This window comes from Suncus etruscus, chromosome 14 (assembly GCF_024139225.1).
Source record: "Suncus etruscus isolate mSunEtr1 chromosome 14, mSunEtr1.pri.cur, whole genome shotgun sequence".
Classification (NCBI taxonomy): Eukaryota; Metazoa; Chordata; class Mammalia; order Eulipotyphla; family Soricidae; genus Suncus; species Suncus etruscus.
Window position 1 is genome coordinate 67030908 of NC_064861.1, and position 15916 is coordinate 67046823.

A 15916-nucleotide genomic window follows, 5' to 3' on the forward strand; every position below is an offset into this window, starting at 1 on the left:
AGATTCAGAGTTCAGAGTAGTGCCCACACTTAGGCTGCTCACTGCCACCCTCCCCCCGAGTCTCTGCTTGTAGCAACACTTTAGTGCTCGTTTTACGTTAGCTATTTGTTTGGGGGTTCCACCTAGCAATGTTCAGGGCTTATTCCTGGCTCTACACTCAGGAATCACTCCTGGTGGGGCTTGGAGACCACATGGGATGCTGGAGATTGAACCTGGGTCGTCGGCATGCAAGGCAAACACCTTTCCTGCTGTATTGTCTTTCTGGCCCCTGGGAAGATGAAACAAACCTGCTGCTTTGACCCCATCCGGTGGAGCTGTCCATGGTGCTGATTCCTGATCAGAAACATGGACTGGATAAGAAGGAAAAACACCTCATCTTTCTCCAGTTAGCTACTAGAAGATGCACTTTATACTGTTTCTCCTCTTTTCCACCCTGAAAACACTCCCTGATTTTAGGGCTGTATTAACTTATATAGAATTGTGTGCAATGAAAAGGCTCTTTCTAGCTACTGTCCTGAGCATTAATGATCTCTCTCTCTCTCTCTCTTCTCTCTCTCTCTCTCTCTCTCTCTCTCTCTCTCTCTCTCTCTCTCTCTCTCTCTCTCTCTCTCTCTCTAGTTATGGGCCGTCACTCCTAGTGTATTGCTTGGGACCACTCCCACTAGTGTTCAGGGGACCATGAGTTACCAGGGATCAAACCCAGAGTTCCTGTGTGCATGCACTGTGCTTTGTGGTTCCTTTGTACTTAGGTGGCCCTTTGAACTCAGTGAATTACCTCCCTCAGTATAGGAAGACACCATTCTTATATCCATTTTCAAATAGCTATAATGCCACTCAAGGGGATTTTATCACATAGACAAGTTCTATGTCGTTCTACAGAGCCAGTTTAGATTTCAATCCAGGTCTCTTTTATGTTGTTTTTGGTTTTGGGTCACACCCGGTGGTGCTCAGGGGTTACTCCTGGCTCTGTTCTCAGTACTCTTTGCAGGCTCAGGAGACTATATGGGTTGCCGGGGATCAAGCCCAGGTCAGCCTTTTGCAAGGCCAACACTCTATCCACTGTAATATCACTCAGGACCCTCAACAAAGATATCTTTAATCACAATTTCTTCTTAATCCATTGCTAGACAGGAGCCACATACTCTATATCCAGGCAACAGAATGTATTTACAACTGTCACAGAGAAGTTCCAAACAACAGAACATACCTCAATCCCAGTCTGTGGCTACTTGTCACAACATGAATGGCTGATATCTAGCCATGCCAATGGCCCCACAGCACAGCCTCTCACATCCCACATTCCCTGTCACCTGGATCAGTGTTTCTCTTAGGCCCTGAGAGATTGCTATGCCCAGCATGGTCTTCTCTAGCAGCACACACCTTCCCCACTACATGTAGTCTGGAAGATAATCTAGCCAAAGAGAACATCCATGAGTGGGAGAGAGCCGTTCTCCAAGGGCACCTCTGATTAATACCTACATGAATGCCTGCATTTGTGCTAATGGCTGGTTTGGAGTCAGCACAAATGTCCTCAAGGTCATTGGGGCACTGTTCTCATTTACCTTCTAGACAGCTGACACTAACCAGGGTGGCTTCTTTCTTTTCTCCAATAATTTCCACTTCTAGAACTGCTCAGTACAGCTGTCATGTGTTCCCAAGGCCTCACCTTTCTCCATCCTTATTTTAATTTCTGAAAACCTCTTTCTACTTTCTTTCCCTCTGAAAACATACCTGAGTGTGTGCATCATATACCAGCATGTGGTAAACCAAGTGTTCTGAGGAAGCCATTACTCCCAGGGTTCCATGGATCTCCAACTCCTAGTCACACTTGCCAGTGCCCCTCTGTAAACAAGCAGACCCAGGGACTGTGTGTTAGTATCTCCCCGCTCTGTTCTTCTCAGCCACTATTCTGCTCGTCCCTGCTTTTTCTTATCTACTTGATATGGAGGATTCCCAGGCCTGATTTCCCAGCATTGCATCACAGACAGGCCACACTTGCCTAATGTTAGGGTTTGACCCACTGATCCTCCCAAAAGTAGGCATTGGTGTTTCTTCTGACCTCTGTCTACACAGGGTGGGTGTGGAAGGCAAATTTGAATGAATGCAGGAGAGAATGGCATGAGGAGACTCATGCAGTGAGTATCCCTGGGCAGGATGAGAGGAGCATTTACATGTGAAACAGCTATGAGGGCTCTGAGAGGCAGTGAACGTCCCTGGCTTTCCAGCAAAGATCACATCATCCAATGTCAAGCACTGTCTTTACTCACAACTGCCTTTTGCTTGTTGTGGGATATGACTGGGGGATAGAGGCAAGTGATAAAGTGAAATCTAGAGAGAGTTGTGAAATATTACAGTGGAAGAAGTTTAGGGGATATTGAGGTAAAATGTGTTTTTTATTATTTTATTCTTGAGCAAATATTAAGGATCAATAACTGCTACTGGATGGGGCAGGAGCAATAGCACAGTGGAGAGGTCACTTGCCTTTCATGTTGCTGACCCAAGTTTGATCCCTGGCATTCTGTTTTGTCCCCAGAACACCACCAGGATTGATTCCTGAGTGCAGAGCCACCAAAACAAATAAGCAAAAATATAACATTTCCTGGAATTCTATATTCCAGATAGAACCTATTTCTCAGGACATCAAGATGTTTCAAGATTCTGTAGAACTGCAAAGGACTGTGGAGACTGTGAATCAAACTGATATTGTTTGATAAGCAAATCTGGAATTAACAGAATTCCTGTAAGTGTTCATAAGTTCAGCACTTATGCCTTTAAGACCCACCAGAGTGCTCACTTCGGCAGCACATATACTAAAATTGGAACGATACAGAGAAGATTAGCATGGCCCCTGCACAAGGATGACACGCAAATTCGTGAAGCGTTCCATATTAAAAAAAAAAAAAGACCCACCAGAATCAGAACCATAAACATGAATACTAGGAAAGGAAAGCATAAAATTTTTTTTAAAATTCCAATAAAAGAATGTGTGGAGATGAGCACTATCACTGTAAATTTTGTTCAATATTTCTAATAGATTTTGAAATGGATGTACAGGTTGTCATCAGAAAATTTAGTTTCTAGTTTCATTAAATAATATTTTGTGCATTTTCTGTGACTGTCAGTCAACCGATATTGGCCAAAGAGATAACTTGATTTTCTTTATGAACCTGGGTGAGATTATTTCATGTTTTTCAAAATTTAAAACCCTTATTAAAGTACTGCTCTAGTGCACCAAAATAAATATGCAAAAGAATGAGGAAAGAAAAAAGAGAGGCATCAGGTTCTGAGCTTACTTTACTCCTATCCTAGTGAAAAAAAAAAAAACCTAACTAACTAAATAATAAATACAGAAGTCCTCCGAATGCACATTTATCTTACACTGCATTTATCTTGTTCAAACTCGGGTGGGGGGTGTGCAGAGTAAACCAGTCAATCAGTAATGATGAGGGGTAAACCCCGGGGGGCAATGAGAGCAGGTGCTGGTGGGTCAGCTGCCCGAGCGGGGCTGGGCATGGGAAGTGGGACCGCACCTCTCTAATGAGGTACCCGACTGGGGTGTAAATGACACAGAGCCAGCTGGAAAAGTTTGAAGTGTCAAATTTTCTGGCTGCTTCTCTGGCAAATGCCACCAGGGTGTGTGTGTGTGGGGGGGGAGTTGTTCTAATGCAGAGCTATCCAGAGGCAGTGAGGCAGGTGGCAGGCAGGGAGGAGAGATCAGCAGACCCTCCTTGCATGCATGTTCCCACGTAAGAAGGTCTCTTTTCTATGCTCAGGCACAGTCCCAGAATTCTTACTGCCAGGAAGCAAAGGAATCTGGTGTTTGAAAAAAAATAAGGGAGAAGGGGGAGGGGGAACCTAGGGAAGAAAACCAGCCTATCCAGGATGCAAGGAGCAGAGGCTGGAGGCTTCTACCAGCATCCATGGGGTGAGAACTACTCCATCACAGAGTGAAGTTAATGGTAGGGCCTGAGGTGAAAATTTCCATCTTTCTCGGCACATGGATTCATTCATCTTGTCCAGAGTGTAGAAGAATGAAAGGGCAGAGATCCCCCTTGTTGAGAGCGTGGGTGGCCAGGCTCAGTGGGCCGTGCTGGATGGACATTGTTGTATATAAACTCTGGGATGGTGATGGAACATTGGGTCTAGATGATTCTTCTTGTAGGAAAATAGAGGAAACAGAATTACAGGAAGGTGGGTCTAGTGTGAAAGCTCCCACAGATGGTCAGAGAGTCAAGCCTACCTTAGCCTAATGGCCAGCACCACATGCCTGAGTGCACATACCTCATTGTATTATGGGGGCTGGGTAACTCAGTGTTCAAGAGGTGGAGGACAGTCACTTCATTTCATATCATGTGGTTGAGGATTTTATGACTTTTCATTCTTTTCTCCTCCCTCCTTTGCTTTGTTTTGTTTTACTGGTCACATCCAGTAGAGGTTAGTCCTGGCAGAGTGCAGAGGACATTGCGGGCTGTTGGGGATTGTCCAGATCAGATGCATGCAAAACACACAGCTATCCATGGCTCTTTCTCCATCCCACTTTTCATCACTTTTTAGCACATTTACCCACCTCCCCGCCACTTTTCCAGGATGCTAGTGATAAAGTGAGTGAAACTAAGGAACCTGGGGGAGCTGATTTTTTTTTTCAAAGAACTGAGAAGCTAAGAAGACAGGATACTACTGATAACTGTAGCTTAGAAAGTGGATGGTATCAGGGTTTGAGGGAAAGGAGCAGACACCCAACCCTTCCATTCTGGGGGAAAGGAGAGGTAGTTCTGAATTAGGCCTGATTGGGTGTCTTGAAGTTGGGAAGGCAGACGCTCTTGGGTGCCTTTGCTTAGGATGGTCTAAAGACATCACCTCCTTGCAGACAGAAACCTAAATTCTTTGTTCAGCATCTATGCTCTGACACGGGATAGCCAGCAGGGGGCAATATAGCCAACGTATTATGTGAGTGAGGGGCTGACTGCTTTTCACTGCAGGGTCTGGGGAAAAAGATTTATGCAGCCTAAAGGTACACCTTCCCTGCAGGTTCTGTCTAGAGCTATCCATCCTTTCTCTCCCCTGGAGTCCTAGTCTTCCAACTCTTGCTCTTATTCTGCTTCCTGGCATCCCTTGCCCTGCCTTGCCTCCCTGTCCGACCTTTTATTGTTATAAAGTCAATTGTGTTTGACCTTCAGTAAGTTTCCAGCCTGACCCTCTGGGTCCTCAGACTCTTTTGTTCTCTCTTGCATGACTTTGCGACTACCCTGCCTGCCACTACCTTGGGGAAAAACCTGGGCTAGATCATTGAAGCGTGAGAACCAGACAGAGTTTAGCGGTCAGAGCCGAGACCAACAGACCAGGCCCAGACATTGACTCCCAGGCTAGTTGGTGTGAACACAGCGGAAGGTCAGCAGGTCCGTTTACTTGACCTCAGGAACATGAGTAAATTGTACTGAGCCAGATGAGTGCCTGCTGACCCACATAAGCTCAAGAGAACTTATAGTGAATGCTTGTTATCCAAGTAGCTCAGGGAGAGGTGAGGATGAAGCTCGAACTAGAGCTAACGGATACCCAAGAGTTTTATGTTGTCAGATTGAAGGAGGAGTTACGTTTTCTGGGACTGTTTGGGAGGTTATTAAGTCATTACTGACTGATTAAAGCCTATGGCATTTCAGAGTCTAGAGTTCAGGGATTATTACGATGGTTCTGAGTAAATGCTGGGATCCAAATCCTTGCTCTGCCATTTACTGAAGGTGATACTATGGTCAAATTCTTTCCTTATGTCTTCCTTCCTTCCTTTTTTTTTTTTTTTTGGAGGCTACATCTGGTGATACTTATGAGTTACTTCTGACTGCACCTGCACTCAGGAATTATTCCTGGTGGGCTTGGGAGATCATTTGGGATGCTAGGGATAGAATCAGGAATCAAGCCTGGGTCAGTAGCATGCAAGGCAAGTGCCCTATCCACTGTGCCATCACTCCAGCCCCCACATTTCTGAACTTATAACTCAGTTTTCCCCTTTGTAAAATGGAGCTAACAATGGCTGTTGGACAGAAAAAAAACGGGATAATGCATGTAGACTGCTTAAGAGGATGCCTGGTACAGGTAACTTATCAGTGTGACTGATAATTCAACAGTAAATCTCCATATAATCACTGGAAATAATAGCTCAGCTTGGTAAACTGGGAGTGGATTTTGAAATGAATTGATCTAAAGCTTTGGGAAAGAAAAAGAATATAGGTGCATCTATCTTGGTTCTCTTTTCTTTTATGAAAGTGCCATATACAGAATGCATTAACCCAGTATCTATCCTCAGGGAAAATTTCTGGCGCACAGAAAATTTGTATAGTGAGTTCTGACTTACCATGAATTAAATTCATACTATTGAATTCCACCTCTACACCTGGCAATGGATCTTTTCTTAGGAAGGATATCTGAATGCCATGGCTCAATGGTGAGCGGGGCATACATCTCTCTGTGTATGCGTAATGACTTACCACGTATTTCTCTGCCCCAGGAAGCAGAGCAATTATCTGTAATATCTACAGTGGGAAATAGCATTTATGGGTTTATAACACTCACACACATAAGTAAACATAACCAGGGGTCTCAAAAGAAAACTAGATTTGGGTTAAGTTTAATGTTCAGGGCAAAATTCCTCCAGTAATCAATTTTCCCAGCCTGCCTACAGCGCTTTGTGTTTGCTCCTTATGAAGAAGGAAATTTTTAGGGGTGATGGGAGTCAGGGTGGAGACTCTTGGGAATTCTCCTCTTGGTTCTTGAGCAGAATCAGGCTTTGTGAGCAATCATTATTTGTTGGTGTTTTTCTTTTTTTTTCTTTTTGAGCCACACACTGTGGTGCTTAGGGCTTACTCGAAGCTCTGTGCTCAGGGATTGCTCCTGGCAGGGTTTAAGAAACTACATGAGCTCGAATCGGTGTCAACCACATGCTAGGCAAGCATTCTACCCATTGCTCTATACTCCATCTTAAGTAATCGCTGGCTTGGCTGCCTCTCAGTTGAGCTAATTTATTTATTTATTTATTTATTTTGGGTTTTGGTTCACACCTGGTAGTGCTCAGGGGTTACTCCTGGCTCTACACTTAGAAATAGCTCCTGGCAGACTTGGGGGACCATATGGGATGTCAGGATTCGAACCACTGTCCTTCTGCATGCAAGGCAAACACCCTACCTCCATTCTATATCTCCGGCCCAGTCAAGCTAATTTTTTAAGCAATAGACATGGCCCATTCTCAAAACACTAGCTTGTGACCATTTTGTATTTTGGTTGGGTCTGACTGTGTTAGCCATGTTCCCACAGAACTCTGCATTCAAGGAAGGGACTCCTCAGAGCCCTTGAAGTCCATTGAGGAAGCTCTGAGAGGAAAGCAAGTCCCCACTTCTCTTCCAGCCAAGGCTGCTCCAGCCTCTTCTCTCACTGATGAATGAAGCTCCTCATTGTACACTGTCCATGACAGAAGGCTGTGCCCATCCGGGTGCCTGGCTTCAATCACCACAGCTTGCCTGCCACCAGCCTGTCCTGCAGTGATACTGATTTCCCACTAGGCTGCCAAGAAAATCTGTCATGTGGGGGGTCTTCTGGACAAGACTGCCACTGTGACCCCATTAAGAGGTCTCAAGGTCCTTGGGTCAGCTGTCCCCCTTTCCCATCCCACTTTCTTGAGGACATCAATGTGGGGAGCAGACAAGAGAGGGTGTGTCTCCGTGGCACTCAGTGACCAACAATCCATATTGGGGTCACACCAGTGCATATGGTGAGGTTCATTGAATTGACTGGCATTTGGGTTTTATTGCTTATTAAATAAGTGGACTTCTATTTGCTTGCAAGCAACAGAAGCCTTCAGTTTTGATTTCAGATTTCTAATTTCAGGAGGAGGGATTGGGGTGGGGAATTTTCTACCCTCACTCCCCAAGGGTTTTTTTTTTTTTTACTTCCAGCCCCCAGAAGGTGATTGTCCACTAACTCCTGACCAATGCCTTTTCATCTCAAACACTTTAAAAATTGTAATTTAGGTAATGTGGTTACAATAAAGTTTAAATTTATAATATTTTTGGGGGGTTGTTTCTAGGTCACACTTAGCTATGCTCAGGGCTAACTCCTGATTCTGTGGTCAGGGCTCAGGGAACAATGTGGAATACTGGAGATTGAATCTGGGTCAACCACATGCAAGACAAATGCCTACTCACCATACTATCACTCTAGTCCCTCACTGATATTGTTTAAAGACCCCTGAATTTTACCCTCTCCCTTGGAAACTCCTAAAGCCATCCCCCTTGGAAACCACTAAACTTGCAGATGATCTGTTTGCACCCAGAGATGACCAATTTAGTACCTTGAGATTGGAGAGGCTTGGGACAGAGGGACAAGGTCTGTCTCAACATCACTGTATAGGTTTTAATATTTTTTCTGGTTTTAGGGCCACACCAAGCAGCACTCAGGAGTTACTTCTGGCTCTGGGCTCAGAGCCTGTTCCTGGCAGGCTCAGGAGATCATATGGGATGCTGGGGGCCATCCCAGATAAGCTGTGTGCAAGGCAAACACTCTACTGCTGTGCTATCACTCTGGTCCTTAATTTTTTTTTCTGTTTTTAGAGCCACATCCATTGGTGCTCAGGCATTACTCCTGGCTCTGTACTCAGAATGTACTCCTGGCAAGCTTGAGGAATCATATGGGGTGTCAGGAATTGAACTTGGATTGCTGCTTGCAAGGCAAACATCCTACCCACTGTCTTATAGCTCTGGTCCCACTGTGTGCTTTTATGCAAGTAACTATACCCATTTAAGGCAGATTCTCTTCTCTAAAATAAAGCTGAAAATAGTAATCAGAGGGCTGTTAGGACTAAACAGATGAAGCCAGCACCAACACCTACTTTAGCCATGTAAATATTAATGACTTAATATTAGTGAGGCCAGTCCTGTGACTGAGTTTCCTTCCATCGAGCTGTTAATCCAAATGTAATTAGACTGTTGAGGCCTGTTTCTTCTTTCAAGATAACAAAAGGATTTGCTGCCTTTTACATCAGATGATGCAGAGAGGAACACAAAACATCCCCAAGTGACTCATAGGCAAACAAAACTAGGGCACTATTTTCATTGTGTTTATTTTGATCTTAGAGTAAAGAATTCCATATCATGAAGAAGGTGAGCAAAACCAGAATTTGTGCTAGGCATATCCAAAATCCCTAGACACAGTGGAGTTGGAGAGCGCTTGTGTTTGCAGCTTCTGCCTCACCGGTGTGCACACACCTCCTGCAGCCAGTTCCCAGGATTGTGGAAATGCCAAGGATGTGCAGAGATGACAAGGGGGAGACTCAGCAAGGCAGGGGAGGTTTCTGCCCTTTGAGGCCCAGGCTGGGTATCAGAGGCTTGATGGGGCTCACTCATTTGCTGGAGGCTGGGTGTGTGTGTGTGTGTGTGTGTGTGTGTGTGTGTGTGTGTGTGTGTGTGTGTGTGTGTGTGTGTGTCTGCCTTGGCCTTTCTCACTGGAGAGCTGCAGGGGGTGGTGGGAGATGACTGACCGGCAGGTTCACCTGTCCCCATTTTTTATTGCTGCATCTCCTCCTGGAGGCTGCCACTGGACCCTACTTGTCTCCTCTGGTCTAGCTTGCCTGCTCTTTTCTTTGTCCCTTTTCACTGTAGAACTCTTTATACTTAGATCTGGGTGCTGTGCTGTGCTGTGCTGTGCTGTGCTGTGCTGTGTGTGTGTGTGTGTGTGTGTGTGTGTGTGTGTGTGTGTGTGTGTGTGTGTGTGTGTAAGAGAGAGAGATACGGACAGACAGAGTGAGATACAGACAGAGAGTATGGGAGGTGAGGGCAGGTTCCTAGCTCTGCACCCCCATTCCCCACCACTTTGGTTCTCATAAAGCTGAGCACCTTTTCTGAGCCCTTTTCTGAGCTAAGAATGATGTAGACTTATTTCTTTATGAGAGAAAATGGGGGGGGGGCAGAAGAGAGTCAGGAGAATGGAGTGGCTGGTAATTCTTCATAAGGAACTCTAGGCTTCCTGAATGGTGTCTGCCACCCTGTATGAGGCTGAGGTGCCCCCTAGTTTCATCTCCTCCCTTCCCTGCCCTAAGGAAGGGAGAGTAAAATGGTCATCTGCTCACAGTAGAAAAATTGCTTTTCTTTTGCTTCTATTATCACCCCACCCCTGACTCCATGAATGAAGTAAACTAGTTAAAAATATTATTGGGGGATGAGGAGACAGTTCAGGGGTTAAGGTTCATGGATTACATTCAACTGACCTTGGTTTGATTCCTGGCACCTCAGTGTTTCCTGAACATCACTGAATATAGCTATGGAGCCTCCCCTCTCCCATCCTTACCCCCCCAGTAGTGCTGGGTGTGACTTGGTGCTCTTGGGCACTGCAGGGCCTGAGCAACACTGAGTCCACAGGCTCTTGCTTTGAACCACTGGCCTGGTTGGATGAGAATCTCTGGGCTAGTCTTTTGGAGCTCCTAGATACCACTTTGTGGGGATAACAGCCAAAACCAATCTACAGAAAGATGAGCAGTAACAATTAAACAAAGACAGAGCTAGTCTTCATGCTTCCTCTTGCTATCAGTTGAAAAGTATCCAACAGGGAGGGAAAAAATCTAAAGATTTGGCTATAACTTGGAATAGCTCCTACCTACCCTTTTCCTGAGAAGGGATGCAAGGGCAGGTATGGAACTCAAACTCCAGAGAAGTCTCACTAGGACCTGATTTGCAAGATGCAGTACAGTTGTGGGTAGGAAGGTCCTTGTTAATGAACCCAGTCCCACAGTGGAGCCAGGAAAAAAGTTCTTTTCTTTTTTCTTTCTTTCTTTTCTTTCTTTCTTTCTTTCTTTCTTTCTGTCTTTCTTTCTTTCTTTCTTTCTTTCTTTCTTTCTTTCTTTCTTTCTTTCTTTCTTTCTTTCTTTCTTTCTTTCTTTCTTTCTTTCTCTCTTTCTTTCTTTCTTTCTTTCTCTTCTCTCTTTCTTTCTCTCTTTCTTTCTCTCTCTTTCTCTCTTTCTCTCTTTCTTTCTTTCTTTCTTTCTTTCTTTCTTTCTTTCTTTCTTTCTTTCTTTCTTTCTTTCTTTCTTTCTTTCTTTCTTTCTTTTTCTTTCTTGTTTTCTTTCTTTTTTTTCTTTTCTTTTTTTGTGGAGTGATGGATCACACTCAAAAATGTTCAGGAGTTACTCCAGGCTCTACACTCCAGGCTCTTGGCAGAGTTTGGGGAGCCACTTGGAATGCTGGAGATTGAAACGAGGCTGACTGTGCAAAGCAAGTGCTGTATCCTCTGTACTGTCTTGGGTCCCACGAAAAAGCTCTTGAGTATCAATTATTAAGCTGAGATGAGTTCTAGATTGGAACCTGAGAATCTCTCTTTCAACAAAAGAGATCTTTCATGCCAAGATGAGCATGACCAAAATCTTGAAGAGGGCATGAATTTACATGTCTGCCAAGGGCTGCAAGATCTTTCCCAAGTTTTTTTCCAAGCTCCTGGTCTCAGTGACTGCAGAGGAATAAAACCACCACATTTTCCCACTCTGGCAAAATGAAAGGAGAAAGTGGTCCCAGAAAGTTAAGTAGTCAAAAATGAGAATTGATCTATAGAAGCAGAAAGGAGAAGTGGGAAGTGGTGTGTATTTAAAAAGAGCAGAGCAGGATGAAAAGGTGCAGCATGGTAACCAAGGAATAATAACCAAGGAAGAATTCTGCAAGTGAAGATCATGAAAACTTAAAAGAGCATAACATATAAAACACATTGAAGACTGCAAAAAATCCAAATAATCTATAGAAAACTCCCTGCAATTCTTCAAGCCACAGAGGAAATGAACAAGAATATGAAGTCAATAAGTCCAGAGTAATAATAATAAAAAAAAGAGTCAAACCAAACCACTTTGGTGAATGAAATTCAACAAGGCAAGGAAGGAGTAGAGAGGTAAAGGAAAGAGCTGAAGGAATAGTCAATCCCAGGTGACTATAGGAGACAGTCTACAGACTTAGGAGGATAACTATAAATGCCCTTTGCCAATAAAAGCAATGGAAACTATACTGTGGCTTGCTTAAATTTAGCATCTAGGAGTCCTCTTCTAAAATAGTGAAAAAAAAACAGTAAAGAAAAAGAGAATCAGAATGAAAGGACTCTCACAAATAGCTTATGTATTGTTCTAGTGCAGTGGTTCTAAAATAGTGGGGCATGCCCCGGGGGGGGGGTGGGGGGCACGAGGCTTCATAAAGGGGGGGCATTTGACCTCAGCAAACACTGTCACAACAAGCTAAGCCCCATGTTTATGTCTCTGTATGTCTCTGGAGCTGAGAGTTGCTGTGTCTTGCTTCAAACCCCGCTTCGAAAAGCTATGCATTGCAAAACATGTTCATTGTAGCTATTAATCCAAACGTCACCTCTGATTTAAAAATCAGCTCAAATTATTTTATATATTTTTGTTTTGCAGGTTCAAGTTTTCTTTTAATAAAGATACCATTCACAGTCACGCGGGGGGGTGCGAAAAGTGTTTTCTTCTTCCTGGGGGGGAGCATGAGAAGCACTGTTCTAGTGGAAGGAAGGGAGACAGTCACCTCTAGCTATACCATATGAGTGAACATTGTTCCCAAAGTCACAGCCAAAATAAAATTGTTTTCAGGAGGAACAAGATCACAGAGTTGAATAGAGCCAGGATTGAGTATTGATAAGAGTGAAAGAATTCTAGGTTGATGTGAGCACAAAGAGCTCCAAGTATGGAGCATTCAGTTAATTTCTGTGATGGAATAGAGGACAAACACATTTCAAATGAGTTGAAGAGCTTCTGGGAGATACTAAAGTAGAAACAAGAGGAAAACACTACTCTTTCCAGAACCTTGACTGTGAAGCAGGAAAGAAAGAGGTAAGACACTGGCTTGAAAGATGGTAGAGTAGGGTTCGAAAAGATATCATGGAAGTAGGGCATTTGCCTTGCATGCAGAAGAACGGTGGTTTGAATCCTGGCATCCCATATGGTCCCCAGAGCCTGCCAGGAGTGATTTCTGAGCGTAGAACCAGGAATAACCCCTGAGTACTGCCGGGTGTGACCCCACCCCAAAAAAACAACAAACACACACACAAACAAAAACAAGAACAAAAACAAGATGGTAGAGTATGTCCAAGCAATAATAGAGGGTTTCTAGGGGCAGGGGATGCTCCTTTGTGCTCTTATGGAGAAGTTCAAAGAGAAAGAGATGTGACAGGGGAGGGAGTGAGGTAGGAGGAATGTGTGAGAAGAGGAGAAATACTAGTTTCAAATACATGTTCCATTAAGACAGGAAGGATAAGCACGGGCGGGGTAGGACGGGAAGGGTAATGTAGACATGGACACATTAGTGTTGAGTGTCCCAATTCTGAAGGACTCCTATTTCATTGGCTTTAATTTCCTCTATGAATGAGGAAGTGAGGTTGCCTCTGACGGTGAGTGAGGGGAAGCATGGGAGGACATTTTCTTTGGAGACACAGTGGTGAACAGAGCTTGGGGAGTAGAAGGAAGTCATTAGTTTCACTCTTTTTTTTTTTTTTTTGGTTTTTGGTTTTTGGGCCACACCCGGTGACGCTCAGGGGTTACTCCTGGCTATGTGCTCAGAAGTCGCTCCTGGCGTGGGGGACCATATGGGATGCCAGGGGATCGAACCGCGGTCCATCCAAGGCTAGCGCAGGTAAGGCAGGCACCTTACCTCTAGCGCCACCGCCCGGCCCCCTAGTTTCACTCTTTTCTTTGTCCACTAAACCTTTTTTTCTTGAGCTGTTGAGAGTATTCAAAATGGGTGACGAAAGAGGATATGGATAAATGGGCCCTCATTTCCATTTCCTCTAAGGCTCATGAGAACCAGTGTGAACCAACTCCTCTTAACCCCATCCTCTGAGCTCTGAGGCCAGGTTTGTTTGTTTCCTTCACAAATCTTCCTCAAATTTTTGACCAAAGGGGTCTGTTGACCCAATTCCAACACTGGAATGTGGATCTGGGATTGGGTTAAGAGACAAAGGAAGTGCAGTGAAGAGAGATGCTACTTGTAGGAGTCTGTTTGCCACTGTTTACAGTGGGAGGGAGCCACAAGCTGGGGCCCCTGCTGGGTATTGGGATAGTTTTATTGAGGCTGGGCCCAGTCTACTGTAGCTTTCCAGCAACCACATCAGAATTGAGTAGTTGTGACAGACATCTTATGGCTCCCACATGAAAATGTTGGCTCTCCAGTCCTTTCATACAAGATGTTTGTCAGTTCTCATCCCAGTATAAAGAGAGGAAGATTTCAGAGAAAGAATAACCTTGAGAAATTCCTCACTTCTGAGTTTGTTTCCTCTTCTGCAAAGTAAGGACACCATTCAGTAAATCCCCCTTTCATTTAACATGTATTGATTGCTTATTATGTCCCAGAAACTGGGAGTGTAGAGATCAATAAGAGCCAGCCTTGTCCTTTCAAAACTCAAAGCAGAGATAAATGGTCAAAGAAACCCCAGGGATCCTTAGAGACAAGAGCTTGTTGTGCATGCCTCAGGGCTGGAAAGGATTCACAGAAAAGCAAAGGAGAGACCCTTGCAAGTATTTGAGAAGGAAAACAACCAGGGTCCCAGAAACACCGTGTGTGTGTGTGTGTGTGTGTGTGTGTGTGTGTGTGTGTGTGTGTGTGTGTGTGTGTGTGTGTGTGTGCGCGCGCGTGCGCGCGCGCATGCGTCTGTATGTGTGCATGTGTGTGTGTGGACAGAGAGAGAGACAGACAGAGACAGAGAGAGAGAGAAAGAGAGAGAGAGAGAGTTATCTCAGGGAATTGCCCTCCACTCATCTCCCCCGTTGATGGTGTCTCACTGCAGAGAGGCCTCACAACTGACCACACAGAGATGACCCCTGAGTTGAAACTCCTGAGTAACCTTAGGGTAATCCTGGAGATCAAAAAGTGCATCTGAGCAGCTTGTTAATCATTAACAGAGCACCTCAACAGCACAATGTGATATTACTGTCATTTTTTTCTTTTAAATATAATTTTTATTTTAATTATAGTGGCTTACATATTGTTCACAGTAATATTCCAGGTACATATTTACATTGAATCAGGGGGATTCCCACCACCCAATTGTCCTCCCACAACCGCTCCCATCCTGCCTCCCATATCCTCCACTCTCCCCCACAGGGGCTACTAGAATGCGTGGTCCCTTCTGTGTCTAGTTTATTACTTAGTGGTCTTATAACTGTTTGGTCTTGATGCCTCCATTACTGCCCCCTCTAGTTGGGAGGTGGGACTAGAAAGATCAAGTTATGTGGTTTTGTTTGAGGAAGAGAAAGATAATATCATGGGGTAAAAATCGACAGTGCCGACTATGAGCAGAGTCATTCTAGAGACTCTCATCCTTGGTTTGAGGGACGATGGGGAAAAGAAGAAGGTGAGACACCACAACAGTTCAAAAAGTGGAATCAAATAAGATATCCAGTGTGCACTGCAGCAATAAAAATATGCACCCCATAGTTGCCATGGTCTTGAGATAGGAAATATGACAAGGTGCAAGGAGGAAGAGAAAAGAAGAAAGAAAAAGTAAATATATAATTAAAAAATGGATAACTACTTCAATATCTACCCCAAAACAAAGAAATAGACCAAAACTAAATAAAAAATAATTAAAAATTTAAAAATTTAAAAAAAGGATTATTTTGTGTTTTTGTCCCCTCCCCCCCCTCCGCATAGGCACAGTAAATATTGGGGTCATCGAAACAGGAATCCCCTTGACCTAAGAGATACAAGGTTTCCCTACCCTTGGAATATATTGTCATGGGATTATCTATAGATTCCTTTCACGTTCATTTACTCTCCTCTTGGTGTTTTTGTGCCATATGGAAGACTTCTGCTCAGATCTGGGTGATAAAGACAGACCTCTAAATCTAGGGGTCTCAGTCTGTGCACAGGTCAAGAAGTGGAACTTATGATGATGACTTTCT

At 44.2% G+C, this 15916-nt stretch overlaps 1 non-coding gene across 1 annotated transcript; it reads left to right on the plus strand.

The window, feature by feature from the left end:
* Positions 1-2786: 2786 nt before the first annotated feature.
* On the plus strand, positions 2787-2893 carry LOC126029011 (U6 spliceosomal RNA). The gene has a single exon (XR_007502673.1). It is a non-coding gene; the product is annotated as a U6 spliceosomal RNA (small nuclear RNA).
* The last annotated feature ends 13023 nt before the right edge of the window (positions 2894-15916 follow it).